This window comes from Musca autumnalis, unplaced genomic scaffold (genome assembly GCF_047663935.1).
Source record: "Musca autumnalis isolate F117 unplaced genomic scaffold, ASM4766393v1 scaffold_1, whole genome shotgun sequence".
Taxonomy (NCBI): Eukaryota; Metazoa; Arthropoda; class Insecta; order Diptera; family Muscidae; genus Musca; species Musca autumnalis.
In genome coordinates, this window is record NW_027411644.1 from 156,828,011 (window position 1) to 156,842,868 (window position 14,858).

The 14,858-nt window shown below is 33.7% G+C and overlaps 1 protein-coding gene across 25 annotated transcripts in view; it reads left to right on the top strand.

Moving 5' to 3' along the window:
• LOC141388636 (uncharacterized) overlaps positions 1-14,858 on the top strand; it is a 100,104-nt gene that overhangs the window by 70,670 nt on the left and 14,576 nt on the right. For 4 of the 25 annotated variants that reach the window (XM_073958703.1, XM_073958697.1, XM_073958706.1 and 1 more), the window contains one exon: positions 4,628-4,694. The exons of 14 other annotated variants lie outside the window; for them this stretch is intronic. The gene's annotated coding sequence lies outside the window, so the exon portion shown is untranslated. Of the gene's footprint in view, positions 1-4,627; positions 4,695-12,997; positions 13,160-13,208; positions 13,557-13,609; positions 13,672-14,858 lie in introns of those variants that run through there. 7 more of the 25 variants (XM_073958704.1, XM_073958702.1, XM_073958713.1 and 4 more) reach the window with 7 other exon arrangements.

Consider the following 14,858-nt stretch of genomic DNA (forward strand, 5'->3'; position numbering starts at 1 on the left):
AACATATCGTATTGCAGTTTCGCAATATATGGTAAATGCTGATTATGCGGCACGTGTAATAGAGAAATAGCTTGGCACAGTGGTTTGGGGCGACGGTAGTGTGTTAACTCTTCCCCCCCTAAAAATCTGCGTCCCGCAGATCAGGATGTGAGGGCGTATTTTGTTGTAGTATTGACAGGTTAAGTTTAGGAAGTTTTTTCTTTGATGTCAATTTCCTCCAGATTATTAGAATTAGACCCATTAGTAGGAACAGGCCCAATGATCCTGTCGTCATGAACCATGTCGTTTTCTCCTTTAGGTAACCCAAAAGCCGTATATTCGTTGAAGCCATTTCGTGAATGAGATTAAGGTTTACAGACAAGCTTTTATTCGTGATGGTGGCTAACACAGGTGGGAGAACTTGCATTCCAGAACTGGTAATACTCCAATACATTTTATTGTTGATCGTCAAGGATTCGTTTTCCATTTGTAGAATGAAGGAGCCATCGAGGTGGCGAGACGTCTTGTTGGACCAAATGCTACCGTTAAAGTTGTCCAAAAATAATGTGTCCTCCTTAAGTAGTTCAACCTTCGATTCTGAACTAGTTATGTAGCGGCAAGCTGTTTGGCCACCCTTCAAAAGTCGTGGCAGGCAATCTTCCTCTGACAACAGATCAAGCGTGTCCTTTTTACATACCATGGCAGTGCTTAGACGAAGGCATTTGTCCTTAATACCATATGTTTCGTCCTTGTTCATAAGTATCGTTTTATAACCCAAATCCACTTTTTGACCCTTTTTGAAAACTGCTCGTACAATCAGGTGATTGAATTTGGTTTCCTCTACCTTTGGCATCGACAATATGTAGAGCAGGCGGGTGCCATTCGAGTAAATAGAAGGTTCGCTATATTCGATGGCTTCGATGAAATTGCTGTAGGGAAGGACTTCTATTTCGCCTATTAATTTATTTATCTCTTCTTTGTTCAAGAGGTTACTATTTACAATTTTAGCCTTGGCCATTTGGCACGCTAAGACTAATTCACCTACTTCATCTTTTAGAATCATCACCTTGTGTTGTATCTCTTGTGAAAACTTTGCTTGAATGTTGTGTCCCAGGATATCATTTGTTGCAGTAACGGCTCCATTAAGAGTTCGCAAGATCTCCTGAGTTTTTGTGGAAATTTCAGAGTTTATCTTGTATTGCTGATTGTTATTAGAAATTAGTGTAGACTGACTTCGCAGAATCTCATCCCAATCTGAAGCATCAGGCGAGCCCGCTAACCATTTCCAGGCTGACCCAATCCAGTTAATTGAGCGTTTGCGTCTCTCGACTTTGGGTCCCTTCAGTTCGTCGAGTTGAATTTGAATTTTTTCCAGCTGAAACTTAATAACATCCTTGATACCGCTGGTTTCGTTCATCATGTTGTTTTCATCCTTCAATCGATTCAATATGTTCTCGTAGCGTTGTAAGTCGATATTGTGAATTAATTTGAAGTGTCCATTGATTATCCAGCCATAGTCATCACGAATCGTCAAGATTGGGGAGTCCAGATTAAATACAACATATGCTTGTGCAGATGCACAGAGGCACAACCTAAGAAACAATTATAGTCTAGTGGCTTAAGTCTATCAAGTGTATTAAAACATAGCAGTTGTTTATGATAAAAAAATGTAAATGTAAAATAATTCTTATTTCATAGATATTGAACCAAACTTGTAACAAATAATTTAAAATTACGAAAGTGATTAAATAATTATGTAGTAATTACTACTGTTATGTAATTATGCAGTGCTAAAACTATTTATTCTAAACATTCAAAAACAATGCCAAATGTTAATGCCGAATTTTTTACACTTTCTTAATTTTTATCAAATTTAGATTGTAAATGATAATTATCGAAATCTTCTTATTCTAATGGGTTAGTAGTAGAGTGTTAGTTTAATGGAGTGAGAGGAGTTCGGGGAGACGGAGTAGTTTCCATTAGATGAAACAAATAACAGGGAAGTGGGATATTTGTTTTAATTAGTAATGATTAGTACGGGTTTTCTTTTTTTTATTTATGACCCTTTGGGTTCCTTTTAGTTTTTTTTTATCTGTGACCAAATGGGTTCCTTTTGTTCGTAATATTTTGTATTTTTGACCCAATGGGTTCCTTTTATTTTTAATATTTTATATTTGTGACCCAATGGGTTCCTTTCATTTGTAATATTTTGTATTTTTGACCCAATGGGTTCCTTTTATATTTAATATTTTGTATTGTGACCCAATGGGTTCCTTTTATTTGTAATATTTTGTATTTTTGACCCAATGGGTTCCTTTTATTTTTAATATTTTATATTTGTGACCCAATGGGTTCCTTTTATTTGTAATATTTTGTATTTTTGACCCAATGGGTTCCTTTTATATTTAATATTTTGTATTGTGACCCAATGGGTTCCTTTTATTTGTAATATTTTGTATTTTCGACCCAATGGGTTCCTTTTATTTTTAATATGTTATATTTGTGACCCAATGGGTTCCTTTTATTTGTGATATTTTGTATTTTTTGACCCAATGGGTTCCTTTTATTTTTAATATTTTATATTTGTTGACCCAATGGGTTCCTTTTAGTTGTAATATTTTATATTTGGCGATTACTTTCGGAATGCAGGCGTGAACTCAGATGACATAGGAAGGCCCATGTTGATCCCTTTTAGCCATAGCCTTTAGCCATTGCTATAGCCTACTCATGGCATGAGTACCTTCACCGTCAATTAAAGCCATAGAATCCCGGTGGAGTTGAACCACTTCGAATACCACCTCTCGGACCACCGAGTTAACTGGAATTGAACCAATGCGATGGATCGAATACAAATATTGGACAATTTGCACCCAGACCGCCAGGGCTAGATATCTATGCATGAGCCATCTTACCTCTTGACCAGTAATCGCTTTTGTGGTTTAAACATTTTTAATGTCTGATTTGTGGAATTTCTTTCCACTTTGTGTAATAATAGTGACGTTTCTATCTTGAGAAACAGTTTCTTTTTTATATAAGGGTTTTTCTTTGCTTTTTATTTGTTTGTTGGAAATGAATAATTCATCTCCATTAGTGAAATCGCGAGGGGGCGAGCGAGTTTTGTTATTTCGGGCGTTTCTTGTTTCTTGTTCGTGTAGTAAAAGAGCCTTAATGTCTTCGAATGTGTGTTCTCTAAAGTTTGCCATCTCCTGGTAATTTATTCTAGCAGTTCTATTAAGGAAAACATCAGCGGGTTTTCGTTTTGTAACAGAATGTATGCTATTATGGTATCTATCCACGGTTATAGCTACACGCTCCTTAGGTGTCAATCTAGGGAGATCTTTACAAAGACACCGATATATTTCGATTAACGTGGAATGCAACCTCTCTATCCGTCAATATGTTTCACTTTAATAATTTGTCATGAGAATTTTAAAATATTTTTGAAGTACTTTTTCACATAATTTGATTTATCTAGTTTGTGATTGTTTCCTCTATTCGTGAATTCCATACCTTTAAATTTGTATAAACATTCTAATTCTTTAATGTAGGTATGAAACGATTAAAAACCGAGATATTCAATTCATCGGATGCGAAAATATGATATTAATAACTCCTTAAAATTTCTTCACTTATATCATTAGCGGCCTTTTTTGATTGACTCGCCTTACCCATAATGCAACATATGCATCCAGAGGTAGAAATGCTATGTTCAAACGGTCGACAATAGCTATGAATATGATAAATCGTTCTAGGTTTCAAACTCCGTTTCAAGATGGCGAAGGTCTATTAAGTGGAAAAATTCGATTTGACATATGCAACTTTATTTGGAGAAACGAAACATTTAAAATATTCGTGTTCTCAAGGAGAATAAATTTGTGGATTGCATTAATACACAATCCATATAAATGGTTACAAGGTCCAGTAAAAAATACGAATAAGTGGTTATACTTGTTTGTTCTTAATTCATCTATAGGGTTAAAACTCCACTCTCGTTATTTCTAACCGAACCGCATGGAGCAGTAAAATAATGAACAGCAATAGTTAATTTCATTTTTAAATATCTGGATGTCTGACTTTTATTGGCAATAACATTGCAAGTTAAGCAAATTTGTCTATAGAAATTAGATATTTAAATTTATCTATATCAAATAGTTCAATATGAAGTATTTCACAAGGATAACTTGGAATTGGAGTTGGCTGCATATGTGATTTTGAGGGATGTTTCTGGTACATATTTATTTTAAACGTCTCATAATGGTTAATATATTCTCGAATTTGCATATGTAGCTAAAAAATAATATTGCTTAATGATTCTCGCGAGCATTACGATGGGCAAGTTTTATGTTCCCGTTTTATAAAGTTAAATACTCTATCGGCTAACGTAACATTCTCGAAAATCTGTACAAATTATTGATATAAACATCTTGTAAAGTGGGAATAGAGAACTCTGGAATTGAATTCAATTTATGACGTTAGGATTTAAAATTTTCTTCAGCATATTAGTAAGTCACGAAAAATCTCTTTTAGACCTTATGCGGCTCTTCACTATACTCAAAACTCACCCCCATGTTGAAGGATTGCTTTATTTTCGAACACATTTATCGGTGATTCCACATGCTGTATTAAATTACTTTATTTCTTTTCATAGATTGCAATTCTAAGCCCAAGGGCTGATCAGAAATAAATTGCGAATTGAACCACTACATGTTACTGTTGTGAGTAAAAATATTTTATTTTAAAATATCAATATCTTAGTATTATAATAATTATTACAATTATTATTGAGCGACGATGGGTCAGTGAGTGCGTTCACTTCCGTTCTTGGACGGGAGAGTGCATCGGTGACCACATTCATTTTTATCGTCTTGTACATCAATCCGGCCTAAATTCTTCCATAAATATGCAAGTAATGGAATAACAAATAACTTACATGAGGATCATCAAGGAGTTATGTTTTCTTTCACAATCAATGTTACTACTATATTTTTTCTTCCTTTTTTCAAAGGAATTTTATTATTATTACTTTCTTCACAAGAAAGTTTTCACTTTTCAAATGAGTTTTATTATTTTTCTCACAAGTAATTTTGTAAGTTCGTTATATTTTTTCACTAGGATATTTTTTTTCAAAAAGAACTTTATTTTTATTCCTTTTCACAAGCAATTTATTTACAAGAATAAAACTTATTTTTCTTAATAACTTAATTTTGATACTTCTTTCTATTGCAATTATACTTCTCTTTTTTTGTCTTATCCCAGTTTCTTTTTTAATTTTGTCGCTTCATTATAATCATTTAAACTGCAAAATTTATTTTTCTTTCTTCTCTTTTTTTGGATATTTCTTTTTTTTTTTTTTGATAAAACTTTCCTTTTCTAGGTGATCTCCAAAAATTAACTGGTTAATCATTTTAATGCTTTTCTTAAAACATATTTTCTTAAATTCTTGAACTCTTTTTTATTTTCAATTAATAATTTTTTATCATTTTTCCTTTGCCATTTTTTCCCTTTTTTCTTTAAAATTTTTTAATTTCCATTTTTAATTATTTTTTATTAAGTTTCATAATTTTCTTTTAATTTTTCTTTTTCGTCTTAATTTTAAGCCAATTTTTTCTTTTATTTCCTTCCGTTCTTTAATTTAAATCACTTCTTATTTGATTGATTTATTTGTATATTATTTCCTTTCAAGGACCTTCACTTGGTTAAATTTATTTGATATTCTTTTACCGCACTTTTTTGATTTTCGATTTTTTTATCCACACTCCACACTGTCATAAAAATTGAACTTTTTAATTTTTTTTATTTTGTGAATAATTTTATATAAGGATACCGCTAATCTTGTTTTTAGCGGGTCCCTGCTGCTCGGGCGCCAGTTAAGGACTCTCGTCCTTGTAAATTAAAAAAATAAAAAACACACCGTCAACAGACGGTAATAATTGACACTAAAAGATATTTTCTGATTTTACACTAGTTTATTTCAATTAAAATTATTTAACACTATTTCACTAATTTAAGTAGATTATGTTTAAATGGAACACTATCACGATTCACTCCCGAACTCCAACTGAACTCTGCCTTGTGCTGTTCTTGGCTTCAAGCCTCCAGTTGTTGGCAGCGATGCCGTAATTATGCTGCCAAATATGTTTCCCATAAATGCAATATGTTGACGGTGCGACTCGTGTTGAGGTTGAGTGTCTGTGGGAAGGTATCATATTCCAAATTCGCAATATATTGAAAGTGCTGAATGCAGGTTCAGTGTCCATGAGAACATATCGTATTGCAGTTTCGCAATATATGGTAAATGCTGATTATGCGGCACGTGTAATAGAGAAATAGCTTGGCACAGTGGTTTGGGGCGACGGTAGTGTGTTAACTTGTATGTATATAGTTTGCATTTGTTATCCATTGTTTAATAACAATTGATGATGAAATTACATTGTAATTGTTGTTATGCTTTTGTGATACATACTATTTTTCTGATTACATACACATTATAATTGCGTTACCACATTTGTTTACCTCTCACACGAGCCATTTCTTGTAGGTATTTGCGTGTTGGGTTAAATGAAAGACAGGTGAATATTATACCAGTATTGTGTGATCTATTACAACATATTTACATATTTTCTTTGTGTAAAATTTTAAGTTCGGCCAGGTCGAACTTTTTATACCCTCCTCTATAAAATATTCTGAACTAAAACTGAATAATTATTTTCTTTTCTGTCCAGAATTTTAGGCGGAGATATTTTGTGACCACTTATACCTAAGTAAGGTAAAAAAAGCATAAAAAATGTATTAAATCGGTCGGGAACCTTGAATGGGGGCTATATCAAAATGTGGACCTATGTTTTTAATGGAGAAGTTTTGTGACCACTGGTAACCTCAAATGTCGATTTGCAGATATTTGGGTCAAAACTGTAGCTAAAATAAAAAAACGAAAATCGGGAGGTACCGTTATATGGGGGCTCTACCAAAACATGGACCTATGCTGACAGATTTTAGTGGATTACCTCAACAGTCAAATTACGGGTAGTTCGGTAAAAAATTGTAGCTAAAATCCTCAAAATACCAAAAATCGGGAGGTACAGTTATATGGAGGTTATAAAAAAACATGGACCTATGTTGACGATTTTTTTTTAATGGAGATATTTTGAGACCACTGGGAAACCCAAACGTGAAATTACAGGTGGCTTGGTCAAAAAATGTAGCTAAAATCCCTAAAATATCGAAATTCGGGAGGTGCCGTTATACCAAAAAACTTTCGAACTTAACCTGCCTATGGATGGCTTTAGCTCAAAAATATAGAGCACTAGCTCAGTTATTGCGAACGCTAGAGTGATTACAACAGACGGACATGTTTAGATCGTCTTAGAATTTTATCCTGATCAAGAATATATACACTTTTTATGGTCGCAAATGATTAGTTCGTTGTGTTACAAACAGAAAAACAAACTTAATATACGCTCCATACTATGGTGGAGGGTATAAAAATTAAATATAAATTTAATTTATAAAGTTGGAATAAATCTGTATGCAAATTTGTAATTATTATTACTGCTCATATTTATTTTTAATTTGCAATTAAAGCTAAATACCATTAACTATAACGTATACATACATACTCAAACTATATTGAACTTTTTATCTTGCATAAATATTGCAATTAGTTCAATTAGTTTTTTTTTTGCTTTTTAAACTATTGTTTAATTTTAATTATTTTCCCTTCAGTTGTTACTCTATTACGTTCCCATTTCGATTTTATATCAATCAAACATTTACATTTTACACAAGCAGTTTCTTTTGCGTGTTTTACAAGCCTACAAACTACCTGTTAAATGTAGCATAGACTTAACGGCGAACATTTTTGTTGTCCTTGCTATTGTGTCGTCTATTACAACATGTAACCTCTATGAGCTTATCCATAATAGGTACGTGTATGACACGAGTTCATTGCCGTAATTGTTTCTGTTTATCGATTCTAAATTTATATTATGTATGTACCTGACTGGTATGAGGGTGAATGATACCTTCCACATAATCAATAATGTGAATCTAAATCTAAGAAAATTCATTGGTGCATAATAATTATACACGGAGAAAATATGATACAATAGGTAGTGAGTAGCTGTAAATTTCTCAAATAAGTTAAAATCGAATATATTTGGTGCACATTTCAATTTTTATTTGTGGGAGGACTGTCCCCTGTATTTTGTTATGGTTGGATACACATTGGCATAAAGTACAGTTGAACCTCTTTTTTCCGGGCCTCTTATAGCCGGTAACCGTCATACTGGGATTTTGGGCTTGGATCTTTATTAACCGAACTTTACCTCTATTACCCGTGCTTCATAATGCTCTTTCTGTTAACCGTGTTTTACCTCTATTATCTATTATTTGGAGAAAATTACAATATTTTCTTGGATATTTTTATCTGAGGATATAGTTCCCATCAAAAACTAACCCCATGCAGTCTTTTGCCAGAAGAAAATATTTATTAACTTGTATTTTTGGTATTTTACATTGAGTTTCTTGTTCACCATACTCATTTCGAACATACTCGGTGTGAGCATTCCGTCGTCTATACATTCATTAGTCTATGCTATCGCTGAATTAAGTTGAGTACCAGTTTTACACACACATAATTGTTTGATGTGAAATGTTGGGATTCCCCTTTTTCTTTTGAGTTTCAAATTACATTCAGTCTGTGATTGAAAGTTGACCGGTAGCAGCCCACATTTTCCACTGCATATTTTTTCCCAAAGATTCCCCATTAATATTTCATTAAGCATCGACTGAGAACGGACATTCATAAGTTATTCAAAATTGTATTTCGTTCAAATTTGATTTTGATTTGATAAATTCGCACCTTACAAAATGCTTGCCCCCAACAATTATATATTTAGGGATTTTCAGAATTTTCATTCCTTTCTCAGGATGTATGAACATGCCAACAAAATATTGGGCTTATTGGAACTTTCATTGTAGCGTTTGTGAACGTTCCGTTCCCCATAAATTTTATAGGGATATTTCCTGTCCACAGAAAACTTTTAGTGCAGATGTTTCCCATCCAGAGAGAACTCCAAATGTCAATTTACAGCTAATTTCAGTTGGAAAATATGACTAACAACTTCAAGACTGAGGGTATAGAGAAAGATTATTATGGTTAGTAGCTGTAGATTTTTTCCATTATCTTGGGAGAACCTCCAAGAAGAAACTTTAAAATTTACCTGCGAACAATTCTCAACCAATATTTTAGTCAAAATGTTTGATCTATTGATCGATATAGTCAATTTTCGAATTTGATTTAGGCTAATTATCTTGGGAAGTATCGATTTGTGTCCGAAAAAATATATCGGCCTACCTAGATATATCGGACTACCGGCAGTAAAAACTTCAAAGCCATCCTCTACATAGCCTTAAACTGGACTGATATAATCCATATTCGAACCTGATCTATTTCTGGAAGAAATATTACGATATTCAAAGGTTGAACCAACTCGGTTGAAAAATCTTTAGCTTCTGTGGTGAAGGTACTCGAAGAAGTCGACTGAAAGGTTTCATTTTCGGACGGACATGGCTATATCGACTCCAAATTGTCTGAAACGGATTTCGTCAAAACATACTTGGGGTCTGAAAATATTTTTTCGATGGGGCTCTTTTTTTGATCTGTTGAGGGCTATAACAACTAAAAAGGTGTCAGTTGGCTTTACCGGCAGAGATATATATCCTCAGTCTGTGTGAACTGAAACTTTAATCTATAGACAAATCGAATACCGGCTACACAACAATAATCCGTGTTACCAAAAATTTTGTATTAAGGAGGTTTCCAGAACTTTTTTACCCATTTTTGGAAGCTATTTTTGGAGACATTTCTTTCGATAGATTTCGCGCCCTCCAGTCATTTCAAACACCGCATAATATAGAGATTTTTCTACCAGTATGTGGGGAAACATGTCACGAAAAACGTAATCTCGCTGTAAAAAGGAACACAAGGTGTAGCTTCGGTAATAAATTCCAAAGAATACTCGAACAGAAAGAAACATGGTGAACTTTGTGAGGGAGGTACTCTAAGAAGATTACCGATATGACCCATTTTCAAACTTAAATTAAGTTATGAGATATGAAGTTTGGGCCAAATCGCTTGTTCCGTTATAAGATATCGCATGTTACATTTCAGCAAAAAAAAAAAAAATGATATCGCGGAAATATACGATATCCTGTTCGAATGTTGTTCTGCATTTGTAGAGGATTTTTATAGCTTTCGTACCTGGTCTTCAACTGCTCTTTTTCATAATTTTTGCAAAAAAATTGGGTTAACTAAGAGAGTGAGCAATATGACCCATCTATGAGATTGATCTTGATCTGATTTGGACAAGGTATTACGAGACCCAATTTTTAAACCTAATCGGTTGATCCGTTCGTGATTTATCGTGCTAACCAGCCAGTTAGACAGGGAGATTTACGGATGTACGGGGCTAAATCGATTCCAAATTGTCTGAAACGAGTTTATTATTTATTTATTGTTGTCTTATTAGGACGAAGGTAATTTATTTGTGAAAGTCTTATTTAATTGAATTAACTGAGCTATCATGGCCTAAGGAGTTTGTATTGAAAAAGTGATATCTAGCAGAGTCCACACACATCCGAACGTTTCGTTGGTGGTTAATTCAGCGAGTTTAACGAGTTTAGTCAAAACATACTTAGGGTCTAACAATGAGATGCATTTTTTGTCGTATTAAAGTGTATATACCCTCGTTAGCCTAATGGCTGGGGGTATAACAAGTACTTCCTATCACCATTTTCGCTTCCAGTCTTATCTTTTTCTTAAATATAGTATTTTTGTAATTTCTGCTAATATTATTTTCTTAATATTCCTCTCAGTGCATACGAATATTTAAACAATTGAATGAAATGAGAAATGTCTTTAGCGTCGATTTGCTAAATGGATTACACTATTTGTAGACCAGCGCATATACATGTATGTAGGTACATATGTAAATTAGAGTGTCCCTGCTACAAAATCTAATTGCAGAATGCTATTAAAATACACATCAATAGTTTTAGGTCGACATGCCGGATATGTCTCTATCGCCCCACCAGCCTGATGGAAGTTTGTTCAATAAGTAATCCACTTCAAAGTCCGTTAGTGATTTCCTCTAATAAGCTGAAATAATCTTTCGAATTTTGCCTTTTTGTGTGAAGGTCATTTAAAGTTAATTTTTATTCATTTTCTCGTAGGAGTTGACCTTAATGATCGATGATTTTATGCAAGTGTTTTCACTAAAGCGATAACACTTCATATCTTGCAAAAAATCTTCTATAATTAAGCTCAACTTCAGCGAGAAATTAATAAAAATTATCATTAAATGATCTTTGCCCTAACAGGCAAAATTTCAAATAAAAAATCAGCTTGAGACAGGCTGGGATTTGAACCACACGTCCTCGAAAACATATGAAGATGCTATCGGGACGTGTGTTCATAACTGTGAAAAAGCTCATCACTGCAAAGAGCACATTGCATTTGAAAAATCAAAGTTCGATGGCAAAGCTTAGTCTATAAATACAATAACTTCGGTATAAATATAAGTTTCGAAGCACTGCACTCCACAGCCGATATATCTGATAAGCTGCATAACTAACAGTGAAACGCGTCACATAATTTTGGGGTTATGTTGGTTCGAATCTTCGGCTTTCCTTTTTCGCTTGCAAAAAATCGTCCATGGTCACTCTAGAAGAGACAGGTGAGTGTACTATGTACTTGTAGTGAGGTTTAACTAGCTTGTATACTCGAGAAGTGTAACCAAAATTACTCTGAGGGATGTGAGGTCAAAAACCATTTCTAGGTCTATTGTGTCCTTAGCAACATGCAGACTTTTTATCTATGCATGTTTATTGGTTTGTGGTTGTAAGAGAATCTACCCAGCAAACCAAATGTCGGATGTCCGACACATCTGAACAATTTCGGAAGCAAAATCGTTCAGATTTCTTTCCGATTTCTATACGATTTTTCGTAAGGGAATTATTTCAGATTTCGTTCCGATTTCGGAAGTAAATTTCCCTTCGAATATACCAATGGTTTTCTTTCGATTTCGGTATGAATTCGGATCGATATGTCGGAAACAAATTTCCTTGCGCACAACAATCACTTTTTGTATATATCTAACAGCAAGGGGTTGGTTTGTTGTTGAAGAACAAAATGGTTGGTTACAAAATTCGCATATACAATTTTTAAATATGCTAAATATAAATGCAAAACGTAACAATTCAAGCTACTGATGATAGACTCAACGTATTAATGAACAAAGTTTACATTGTTCTACTGTAACTACTAAATGATAAGAACAGTGAAAATCATTAGAAACGATTGAAATTACAATCTTCCAATAAAAAACACAACAAAGGAAAATTGATAAATAAAAAGAGACGTCAGAGAATTTCTTTTTCCTTCGATATTCATACGACATTATTCCAAATCGTTCTGATTTTCCAAGGATTTTCTTCAAATTTGGTTCCGAAATCAATCCGATCTCGCTCCGAATTTACGTCAACCACTTCGTACAACTTTCGTTAAGTTATCTTTACGATTTCGGAATCGACATCGGACGTATCGTCCGAATTGTTTTCCGATTTCGTTACGATGTCGGTACGATTGGTTTGCTGGGTAACTATCTGTCTAGTAATTGACGATGCAGAATAATCGGCGTCATATTCAAAGCAAATAGGTGGACATGTGGGGTGGCTAAGGGTTTGTTTTTTCCGATTTGACCACTGTGAATGGATTCAACACATGCCATAACAACATTTCTAAGAGATTGAGATATACTAAACTGTTTACATTTGAATGCATTTCGTTTTTACTCACTCCTGTTGCTTGTTGTCATTCATTGTTATTTCATGTTCTTCATTTTCTTGGCCATGGCGTCGAGACGATGGTGGAGGTGGCCGTCGCTGTTTGGGTTTTCATTGATTTCTGTGCAAGTTCAAGAATAACGCGCGACTGCTATTTTTGGTTCGCTCATAACGTCAATTACAAGAAACACACATATGCGCTTATCGCTTGTCAGCCGCTCTGTCAAAGTGTCTGCAGTATCGGTCGACAGTAGTTGTATCTTTCGCTTGGTCTTTGTTTTAATATATTTAGAAGGAAAAAAACTTAGAAGATTTTGTGGGAAGAAAGCGGTATATTGTATGTTAAATGGATTAATATTCATTGCATTTTAGATATTTTCCACATTTATGGTTGGAATACATGTGTACCAGCCAGCCATCAAGTGCATCGGATGTTCTGCTAATTAACAAAGTATTTGTGTAGCTGACGAATTGCAAATTCAGTTGCGGGCGAAAACGTAAATCGCATCATAATATTTGTAGTTGGCAGAATATGGAAAAACAATAATCTCCACACAAAATGGGGTGATCAAATGAAGACTAGTTTTTCCTTATGTATAGAACGAATTAAAATACTGAAATTTACTATTGGAAATCATTGTAAACCATACAGCCAGACAGCTAACATAACGTGTTCGGACAAACGGGTGCACCATTATCGGTGCTCGCGAATTCGCGTTTGTTGATGTTAATAGGTGATTATTAGAAAAAAATAAATAAATTTGAAATTTAATAGTGAATTTTTTAGTGCGATTAATTTAAATTAATGTTCATAAAAGTGGAATTGAATTTTGTTAACGATCTACATGTGTGAGTTTAGTTTGTATTTCTTATATGTATATATTTTGAGTGCACATACAGTTGGATAAGTAAATGTGTGTAAACGATAAAGATTTTGATTAACAGATTTTCAATTAAAAAACTCAACAACAAATTTTTTAATTATGTTTGTGTTTTTGTTCATATCATTTGCTTTACCGATTAAGACAACAAACATCAAGGCAATAAATAAATAAAAAAAAACTATAACTACCTGCTTTTTGACTGCAATGTAATGTTTGCAAAATGAATGAAAGTGCAATAAAATCTTAAAATCTCTTTCTGTGATATAGACAATTGCCGATTCATATTAATAAGTGATTTTCCAAAGTGTAACAAAGGCGGTATATTCTAAAAAACACTGCCCTTGTTTTGGAAAATGTAAATACGGTTGTCACTGACAGCGAGATCTATGCTGAGACAAAAGAAAGACGATCGATTCCAAATGGAGACGGAGAATTCTCTGTTCTAATTAAAAAGATGTGGGACTAAGCATTTCAATAGGAAAAGTCTCAAAAGTGCTGCATAATCAGTCACTCGTGAAGAAATACCGGTGATTTCCCAGCAAAACTTAGAGGAACGACTCAGATTTCATATAGAAAACATTTCACGGTCCTTGGAATACGTAGATGGTGCTATATTTTCTTATAAGACGAAAATGACTCCAACTAGTATGGCGAAAATTTCTGACAATGGATGGATTTTTAAAAAAGGAAACCGAGAAATTCGAGTTCATTGACCCGCAAAATTTAAACAAATTGCTATAAAATACTATCAAGATATTGATCTCAAACATAAATACGCGCCATGCACAATAAAATGCATTCAGGAAGAGCGAGGAAGATATTTCTAAACGTTAGCAATTCATGCTCAGGGAATAATACTGAGCATTTGTGAATTTAGCAAACATTTTGTTGTAAAAAATTATTTATTTTTTTTTTTTACTTTTTATACCCTCAGTATTTATGGTAACGAGGGTATATACACTTTCATACGGGTAAAATGTGCCTCATCGAAATCAGACGAGTTTTTTTTTCACGACTCCAGCTCCGACTCCGACTCCGGGTCGACTCCGAGAGTGAATTCCTGTACCACTAAAAAAGAATAAAATGTGCACACATTTTTAACTTTTTCCTATATTTTTGCCTATATAGGCTAATGTGTTAGTTTTTCCTTAT